Genomic DNA, 10,115 nt, shown 5'->3' on the forward strand with positions numbered 1-10,115 from the left:
CTGTCCTGGAACTCACTCTGTAGACCAGGCTGGCCTCGAACTCAGAAATCCGCCTGCCTCTGCCTCCCAAGTGCTGGGATTAAAGGCATGCGCCACCACTGCCCGGCTCTTTGTACATTTCATGTGTTACTTTTTTATTATTATGTTAAAATTTCTTATGTGGTCGTACACATCCGAGGCTAACCTCAAACTCATAATGAACTCCAGAGCTCTGGGGTTAGTGGCTTTGGGCAGAGCTGAAAATAAAACCTAGTGCTTCCCTCATGTTTGTAAGTACATTACAACTCCTGAGTTCCATCCCCAGTGCTCCTCCTCTTATAAGTATTTATTTATAATAAACACATTGATTCTCCTTTACTTTTCCATGGTTTTTTTTTTTTTCCTGCCTTCTGTGTTTCCTGATGAATTCCATGTAGACATATTTGTTTTGGGCAGTGTAGTCTGGGATATGTTTACTATTAAGGAGAACATTACTGGTCATGTGACTGTTACATTTTCCCCATACTTCAAGTACAGAGCTAAAAATGTCCCCTTTGGTTATGTGCCATAGTATTCAATTTTTCTTTACGTTTTTTATTTTTTTATTTTATTTTTTATTTTTGGTTTTGATAGGGATTCATGTTACTCAGGCTGGCCTCAGATTCACTTTGTAGCTGTGGCTGGCTCGAATCCCTCATCATCCTGCCTCGAGCTCCCCAGTACTTTGGGTAACAGGATTCCACTGCCAGACTTACCCCACCGTTGTTTTGACAAGAGCTCTCCTCTGGCTTCACGCTTTCCCTGGCGTACCTTTTTATTGATTGACATTATTTATGTATCGGCTTCAGTATTGTAGAACTCCACCAGAAACTGCACTTTGGAATTTATGTTTTAGTAAAACAACAGTGTGTTCAGCGTTGAGACAAGAACCGATGCATATTAAACAGACTTTGCCTAGCATAAGTGACTTTTCTTGAATTTGCTCCTGTACTGATTTAAAAAAAAAGTCTATTATTGTTTGGAATCACAGTAACTAAGATTTGGATGTAATGTTAACAGTTAATTAAATCCTGGATACTGAGTCCTGCAGTTTGGAGACGTGGTTGTACCTCTGGGGTCGATATTCTTGTTCAGGCTTTTTGAGATCATTATCAACTCATGTTTTCTGTCTTCCACCTTACTGGGCATTTTTCCGACTGAGAACTTCATTTTCCTTGTCTCACTTTCTTTGAGTAATTTACATCTATTAATTATCCCGAGGCTAATTTATCTCGGGGCTTCTCAACTCACTGTCTGCCAAATCCATTTTTTCCCATGGTTTTTGGAGTCTTTCTGAATTCATCTGAAGTTAAGCCTTTCCATCATTCCTCTTTCTATCACAAATATCAAATGAGGGTCGGCATATCATCTGTTCTTAAGGATTAATGCCAAGAAGTTTTGCTAGAACTTGCTTTGGCGTTCTGAAAATAAATGTGTATTTCTGAATTCTGCTTCGAAAAGATTTGTGAGCATCTTTCAGCAGTAAACATAAAGTAAATACCGTTTCTAGTATTTCATTTGACCACATTATTGTTAAAATCTGCATTTTAAAGTGCGTTTCTTGCCAGGTGGTGCTGGCAGAAGCATTTCGTCCCAGCACTCAGGAGGTAGAAACAGGTGGATCTCTGTGGGTTCAAGGTCAGCCTGGTCTACAGGGCACATTCCTAGAGAGGCAAAACGACACAGAGAAATTCTGTCTTGAAAAAAAAAAAAAAAAACCCAACAAAAATAAAGTGTATTTTTTGCCGGGTGGTGGTGGCGCACACCTTTAATCCCAGCACTTGGGAGGCGAGGCAGGCGGATTTCTGAGTTCGAGGCTAGCCTGGTCTACAGAGTGAGTTTCAGGACAGCCAGAGCTACACAGAGAAACCCTGTCTCGAAAAACCAAAAAAAAAAAAAAAAAAGTGTATTTTTATTAGATCAGCAAACAAGTCACGAGGGCTCTGCACGCACGGAGGATTTATTTTCTTACATTACATTTTCCATTTCCTGAGGGTGTGGTTCCATCAGGTGTGGTTCTCTCAGACATCTTACAGTATTACTGGACTTAAGAGCGGGTTCAAATTCATTGATTCCTTCTTATCTGGTCAGTTCCTGTTAAGCATTTACCTCGGGGGTAGGGGTGGGGGTGGGGGGAAGTTCTCAGAAGTATAGACATAATAGGCTCCTCATTCTTGTGTCCATGGGAATGGGGTCTTGTGGAATATCCCCTTGGAGGGTTTCAAGTTGGGCAAATAAAAGCAAAGAGCAGGTGTTGGAGAGCTGGATCAGTGATTAAGAACACGTGCTGTTTCGTAAAAGACTTTGTTTCAATTATAAGTATCAACAAAGCTCACATCTGTGCTTAACTCCAGTTGTAGGGGGTCTCTTGCTCCGTGGATTCTGTTTTCCCTGGATACCATGCACGCATTCAGTATACACACACACACCAAACAAACAAACAAAAAAGAAAAGGACACTCAATAAACATTTGGGTCAATTTAAACAATGATGTGGAGTTCTTTAAAAGGTAAAAATGTGCAATTTATCCCTCCTCCTCCTCCTCCCCCTCCTCCTCCCCCTCCCCCTCCCCCTCCCCCTCCCCCTCCCCCCTCCCCCCTCCCCCCTCCCCCTCCCCCTCCCCCTCCCCCTCCTCCTCCTCCTCTTCTTATTTTGTTTTTCTGTTTTTTGGTTTTTCGAGACAGGGTTTCTCTGTGTAGCCCTGGCTGTCCTGGAACTCACTCTGTAGACCAGGCTGGCCTCGAACTCAGAAATCCGCCTGCCTCTGCCTCCCAAGTGCTGGGATTAAAGGCGTGCGCCACCACTGCCCGGCTCATCTTCTTTTTAGTATTTATTCTTTAATTTAAAAAAAAAATTACTTATTTTATGTATATGAGTACACTGTAGCAGTCTTCACACACTCCAGAAGAGGGCAGTGGATCCCATTTCAGATGGTTGTGAGCCACCATGTGGTTCCCTGGGAATTGAACTCAGGACCTCTACAAGAGCAGTCAGTGCTTTTAACCGCTGAGTCATCTTTCCAGTCCCCTAACTTTTTTTTTTTAACAATCCAGGATTGTTAAAAAATCCTCCCGATTCACCCTCTGATTGTTCCACACCCCACACCTCCTCTCCCTGTCTCCAAGAGGATGCCCCAACTCCTACCCCCACTCCACTAGACCTCCCTACTCCCTGGGGCCCCAAATCTGTCGAGGGTTAGGTTCTTTGAGTCCAGACCTGGCAGTTCTCTGTTGTATGTGTGTCAGGGGCCTCATATCAGCTGTTGTATGCTGCCTGGTTGGTGGCTCAGTGTCTGAGAGATCCCAGAGACCAGCTTAGTTGGGACTGATGGTCCTCCTACAGGGTCACCCTCCTTCTCAGCTTCTTCCAGCTTTTCTCTAATTCAACCACAGAAGTCACCTGCTTCTGTGCATTGGCTGAGTATAAATATCTGTATCTGACTCTTTCAGGTGCTTGTTGGGCCTTTCAGAGGGCAGTCATGATGTGCCCCTATTTGTAAGCACACCATAGCATCAGTAATAGTGTCAGGCCTTGGAGCTTCCTCCTGAGCTAGAACCCAGTTTGAGCCTGACACTGGACCCTCTTTTCCTCAGGCTCTTCTCCATTTTTATTCTTGCAGTTCTTTCAGACGAGACCAATTCTGGGTCAGAATTTTTGACTATGGGATGGCAACCCCATCCCTCCACTTGAGGTCCTATCTTTCTATGCAATCCCAGCGAACTACTTCTTTGATGCTATGTTTCCATAATTTGACATCCAGCGTGATGAGAATTACAGCATGTGCTTGATGTAGGGTTAGGTCAAAGCGAGATATTTCTCAGATAATCTTAGCGTTGTCTAGCATTGAACAGTCTCTGTGTATCGCAATCTTAGGTCTGTTGCCACAAAGTACAAAAACTGGGTGGTATAGGAAAGCATTTATTTATTATGTCACAGTTTTACAATCCAAAAGTCCAAGATCCAACATGATCATGATACCACTGAAAGAGCTGAGGAAGGATGTTTTGAGGCAAAGGACCCTAGTCTTCTATAGTCTTCTCTTAGAGCTGAAACTCAGTATGTCTGCTACATAACATAGACTCCTCCTCCTGCTCTGTACATACTTCATCTTCATCCTTATCCTCATCCTCTTTCCTTCTCTCATACTGGTTGTATTGGACTTGGCACCCAGTCTCCCCTAGGCCAATGGTTCTCAACCTCCTAATGGTTCTCAACCTAATGTTTCAATCCTTTAATGCAGTTCCTTATGTTGTGGGGACCCCCAACCATAACATTATTTTTGCTGTACCTCACTGTTACTCACTGTGAGTTTGCTACTGTTATGAATCATAATATAAATATTTGAGATGCAGGATATCTGATATTTGACCCCCGTTGAAAGGGTTGTTCAACCCCTGAGGGGTTGTAACTCACAGGTTGAGAATCCTGCTCTAGGCTAACTTCATTTTACCTAACTACATATCATGACATTGTATGTTGGTTAGTTTTATGTCAACATGATACAAGCAAGCTATCGTCATCTGGGAAGAGAAACATCTACTTAAGAAAATGATCCTATAAGGCTGAACTGTAGCAACTCGCTTCAGCTTTTTCTTGATTAGTGAGACCCTAGCTCTCTGTAGGCAGTGCTGTTCCTGGGCAGGTCGTCTTGGGGTGCATGTATAAGAATGCATGCTGAGCAAGCCATGAGGAATAAATAAGTCATTCAGCAAGCCGTATTCCTTCATGGAATCTGCTCCAATTCCTGCCTCTAGTTTCCTGACTCTGATCAGTGATGGAATGTGACCTGAGAGTTGTAAAATGAAATAAACTCATCTGCCCACAAGTTATTTTGGTCATATCATTTTATCTCAGCAATAGAAACCCTTAGACACACCATTTCTAAATAAGGTTCCATTCTGACAGACTGTAGTTCGGATTTCAATGTATCTTTTTGAATGATGTAATCAATCCAACCTGTGTAGATTATGAGGCATTAAAAAATTAATTTTAATATTATTTGCAATGAGTCAGTATTACAGCCCAAGGGTCCAATAAGTCCATGTACAGGAAACATTCAAGAAACTGGGATAATTTCGTATAGAATGAAAATCAATTCTTGAAATTTGGAAGTCAATAGTAAGCAGTTGCAGCTATGCACATTACAGATTATGTAATTTAATAATATTATAAACATTCATATTATATTAAATGTATAATCTTTGTATAAATATATTAATTTAATTGAGTAAATAGTTTTCTGCTATCTCAGCTATGTGTTGAGTGTTCAAGCATTGAATTTATATGTACTTATAGTCTAAAAGGAAGAAAAAATTATTCCAATTATTAATTTGTAGCAGTTGTAAATATAATTTTTTGATAAGAATAGAATATCAATATATTTCTCTGTATATTTTCTTGAGTTAATGGTCAAGGAATCTGGTGTACTTTATAAGGAAAAAAATTAATAATGAGCTATTTATACTTTGAGGAAAGCTTATTAGTAGATAATACATTTATGTAAATTCATGGTGAGGGCTAAGAATGTAGTCATGTTGGTAGAGTGGCTACACAATATGTGTGAAGTCTTGAGTTTGATCCCCAGTACTGCGCAAAGACTGTTATTTTAGCCCTGTGCTGGATCAGAAATTCAAGATTATCCTTAGTTTCACATAGAATTTCAGGGTAAGTTCGGCTGCATGAAACCTTGGCTGGAAGTCAGAGAGAAAGAGAGAGAGAGAGAGAGAGAGAGAGAGAGAGAGAGAGAGAGAGAGAGAGAGAGAGAGAGAGAGAGAGAGAATTCTATAAATGATTTGTGGAAAAGGTAAACAATGGCTTTAAGCTGCCTTTAAACTTTGTGTACATGTTCTCTTAGATGATTACTTACTTAAATAGCTCGTGCATTCCATGGCTTCCTACAATACTTGACAGAAAACCTCACCTTCTTGCTACAGCTTGCCCATTTTCCCTTTCTAGTCCTTGTCTTCAAACTTCACTCTAACCTCAGATTGCAGCCCTTCCGTTCTCTAATAGCTTGCTATTCTGCAGCCACATTTGTGGTCTTTCTTCTCCTCAAGTATGCCAAGACTGTTGTGGCACACAGCAATTAGGCTCAGTGTTTGTTCAGTTTATCAAACTCTTCTCTAACATCTCGGACAGAGAAACCTTCTTTGAGGGGGAATCCATAACAAATGACATCACTTTTTACACCAGACACCCCCTCCTTTTATGTTGCATTTTTCTATGAGTTTTCCATTTTAGATTTCTGAAAATATCTAGTTTAAAAATAAATTCATATACTCCATTTCTCCTCCCAAGAATGGCAGCTTGATGACAGGAATTTCTGTTTATACAATTAGCTGGGGACACATTTTCAAAAAAAAAAAAAAAGCATGCCTATTCAATAAATACAGAGATTTAGATGATGTATTTGTTTCCCTGAGACTTTCAGACAAGATCTAAAAAGAAACAGTGGGATAATGAGACTCGGGAGAGGCTGCAATGATGGCAGAATCATCTCACCAAGGTGTGCCCAGCTCTGGCAAGCTTACAACCCCCTCCAGGGAGGAACATGCTTATTACTCTGCTAGGACTTGGTGCCAGTTTGGTAAGGAAGGAAATACTCAGCACTGTCATTTTGCAGTCACTTTAGAAGCCTTTGTGCTTCCGCTGTCTGAAAGCCTTTTACTTCCTAATCCTAAGAATCTACACAGAGAGCTGACAACATCCTTTTCTGTGTTAAGGAAGGCTTTCTTTTGGGGCAAAAACTAATCTTAAGAAAATATTTCTCTTTCAGAGTTAAAACAGCATTTGGATCCCAGAGGTGGTGGCACAGCCTTTAACATTAACACTCGAGAGGCGGAGGCACATGACTATCTATGAGTGAGAGGCTATCCTGGTCTACAGAGTGAGTTCCAGGACAGTCAGGGCACAGCAGTCGGTTCAAGTTATTATTTTTTTTTTTTTTTCTGTGTAATTCACGCACTCTTCTCAGAATTCTTTTTGTCAATCAAATAAAGATCAGAGTTTTTCCAAGGCTGGTCAAGACAACCGTACACATGCTGTGTTCACAGACTGCCAAATGCCCAGGCACATCCCCAGGAACTCTTTGAATTTTTCTCTTTTCCTTACTTACTCAAACCTAAATATTTAATGTGTGAAGTTCTGTTTCTGATGCAAGGGGCTCTGTGCCAACTCTGGGTTAGTACTCTGCCTGAGGATATGAACCAACTCTTATAGACTATGGAGAGAGACGTCTATACAAGGTTGTCAGTCTTACTTGTAATAATCAATAAGCTTTTTGTTTTTTGTTCTGGTCTTTAAACCAGCATCTGCTAGATCCTCACAATAAAACAGGAATGGGTTTCTCCAACTGTATTTTGTTACCTCTTCAGATCTGTGCTTGAAGATCAATATTGTTGCTCAGTTGATTGTATCGTCACATCATCACTGGTCAGTTTTCCCCATAGGCTCCTTTTAATTTGCTGAAATTAGCTGCAACCAGAGCTTCGCATGCTTGTCTCTAAAGTCCACATTCAAAAATAAAAATGTGTTCCTCTCTAAAAATAGTTTAATGCTTTTGGATACATTCTACTCACGACCAAACGTAGCACACACACACACAAACACACACACACAGAAGAGAGAGAGAGAGAGAGAGAGAGAGAGAGAGAGAGAGAGAGAGAGAGAGAGAAAGGAAGGAAAAACCCAATACCCAATAACTCTCTGGTCTTCCCCCTCATCAGAGTGCACCATTGTTCTTGGTAGTAAAGTAAGAATGATGCTCAGGATGGTCTCACAGGGTTGTTGTTTGTTCAATAGCGTGTGGTCTAGATTTAAACAGGAATATATTCTCATTGTAAAATGGGTTAATCTTAGGATTAAAGGGATATGAATGTGGTATTCTGGGTAGTTGAGGGTAGCCATGGTTAACTCATATTTTGGGAAACTCTCTTATGTTTGGAGGGTGTGTTTAAAAAAATAAAGAAGCCGGGCAGTGGTGGCGCACGCCTTTAATCCCAGCACTTGGGAGGCAGAGGCAGGCGGATTTCTGAGTTCGAGGCCAGCCTGGTCTACAGAGTGAGTTCCAGGACAGCCAGGGCTACACAGAGAAACCCTGCCTCGAAAACAAACAAACAAACAACAAAAAAAAAAAAACAAAAATAAAAAAAATAAAGAAAACCAAAACAAAATAAAAAAAAACACACAGAAAAACAAACATAATGAGAAGATTGGTATTCTCCACAAGTATAAGAGGGCCATATACTTACGGTCATGATTTGCTTTCTGTTGTTGGGATTTCATCCCCAAAAGAAACTTGGGGAGGAAAAAGTTTATTTTTGCAGCCCACCATCAAGGGAACCCAAAGAGACGTTCGAGCAGAAACCGGGAACAAGAACAGTAGCAGAGGCCATGGAGAAACATAACTTTATGGCTTGCTTTTTTTTTTTTTTTAAATGTAAGTCAGGAACACCTCCTTAAGAGTGGCCCCATCTTACAAAGCTCTGGATCCTTCCACATTAATTATTTAGCAAGAAACTGCCCTATAGACACAGCCATTTGATGGAAGGCCAATATGATGGAAGCAATTTCTCAGTTGAGGTTTCATTTTTCTAAGTGACTCTAGTTTGTATCAATATGACAGAAACTATCCACATTTCTGGATATTGTATATGAGGCTGTGCAAAGTCTAGGTAGATGGAGATTTCTGTGGGTATGGGGAAGGCACACCCTAGTGTGGATACATGAGCAATTTCACTTATAACTGTTGAATTAATTTGCTTTCGACTTCTAAGTCTTAGTTGGCCAGATGCTGCTTGTATTCTAATGCTAATACTGGCTCCTGAAGACTTGGTTGCCCCAGAGATGAGAGAGTTTATAGACCCAAATGATGCTGTGTAACCTTGCCTCTGAGTTATTTCTGATTGGGAAATAAAGATGCTGGCAGCCAATAGATAGGCTGAAGAAACATAGATGGAGTTTAGGATTCCTGGGCTTGAGGTCAGAGGAAAACCACGAGGGAAAGGAAGAAAGTAAATGGAGGAGGAGCCATCATGGGTTAGGTGAGTCATAAAAAAATGTTTCTCTGAAGGCTGGCCAATTGGAGTTAAAAGCAGCCCAGATGAAACATAGTAAGTAATAACTTAGGGTTATCAGTAGGAAAGAAGATTCTAATAACATAGAGGGTAGCTATCTGCCAAGCACTTGTGCTGTTCAAGGCTTATTATAAATAATAAAAGTTGTGTGTCTTTCATCCAGGAAATGAATGATCCAGGCAAGATAGAAACTTCAGATTAGGATTAAAAATTTCTACAACATAATGTATTTACTTTGCAAAAGCCTTTTAGTATTGATTCTCACCCCATTCACGAACTTTATATTTAAGTTCAACAGTAAGAAGTTTTGGATGATTGCATTTTATATTTTATCATTATGTTTAGGACTGTGTTCCAGGAGGCTTTCATTGTTACACACAGAGTAATCACTGCATGTTTGTCGAGACGATTTATTCCTTTGTGGCCAATTAGATTCTTTTTTCAAGGTGACCACTGTCTAGACAATTACGTTTTAAATATACTTAAAAATTATCTTGGAGATGTTGGGGACCGCACTAGTCCCACGTTGGGGCGGCCAAAAAACATCGCAGCCCAGGCAAAATGTTGAGGCCCGGGTCGACCCACGTTTGGGCGGCCACTGTATCCCGGCCCAAGCTGCCGCTCCGGTCTTCAGGTCGGGGGTTCAGCAAGAGCGAGGGTGAGGCCAGATTTTACCTAGTGTCTGATGTGTATGAATCTCTCTCTCTCTCATCTCCCTAATGTCTTCTCTCTGCTGTGTCTCCCTCATATCTGAATCCTACTGTCTGCCTCTGCATTTTATATGTCTTACTTCTAAGCCACGCCTTTAAGTTACACCTTTAATCATGCCCTTAGGTCTTGTCTCTAACTCTGATCTCTATACTTCTAAGTATACTATTAAGTCACACACCTTTAATCTCACGCACCTTTAATGTCACGCACCTTTAATCTCAAGGTATCTAAACCAAGATTATCGGAGTGTGCTCAGCTGTTGTAGGCTATTGTAATTTAAATCTCATGTCAGGGTATATGGCTCAAGATGGC

The sequence above is a fragment of the Arvicanthis niloticus genome, chromosome 16 (assembly GCF_011762505.2).
Source record: "Arvicanthis niloticus isolate mArvNil1 chromosome 16, mArvNil1.pat.X, whole genome shotgun sequence".
Lineage (NCBI taxonomy): Eukaryota > Metazoa > Chordata > Mammalia > Rodentia > Muridae > Arvicanthis > Arvicanthis niloticus.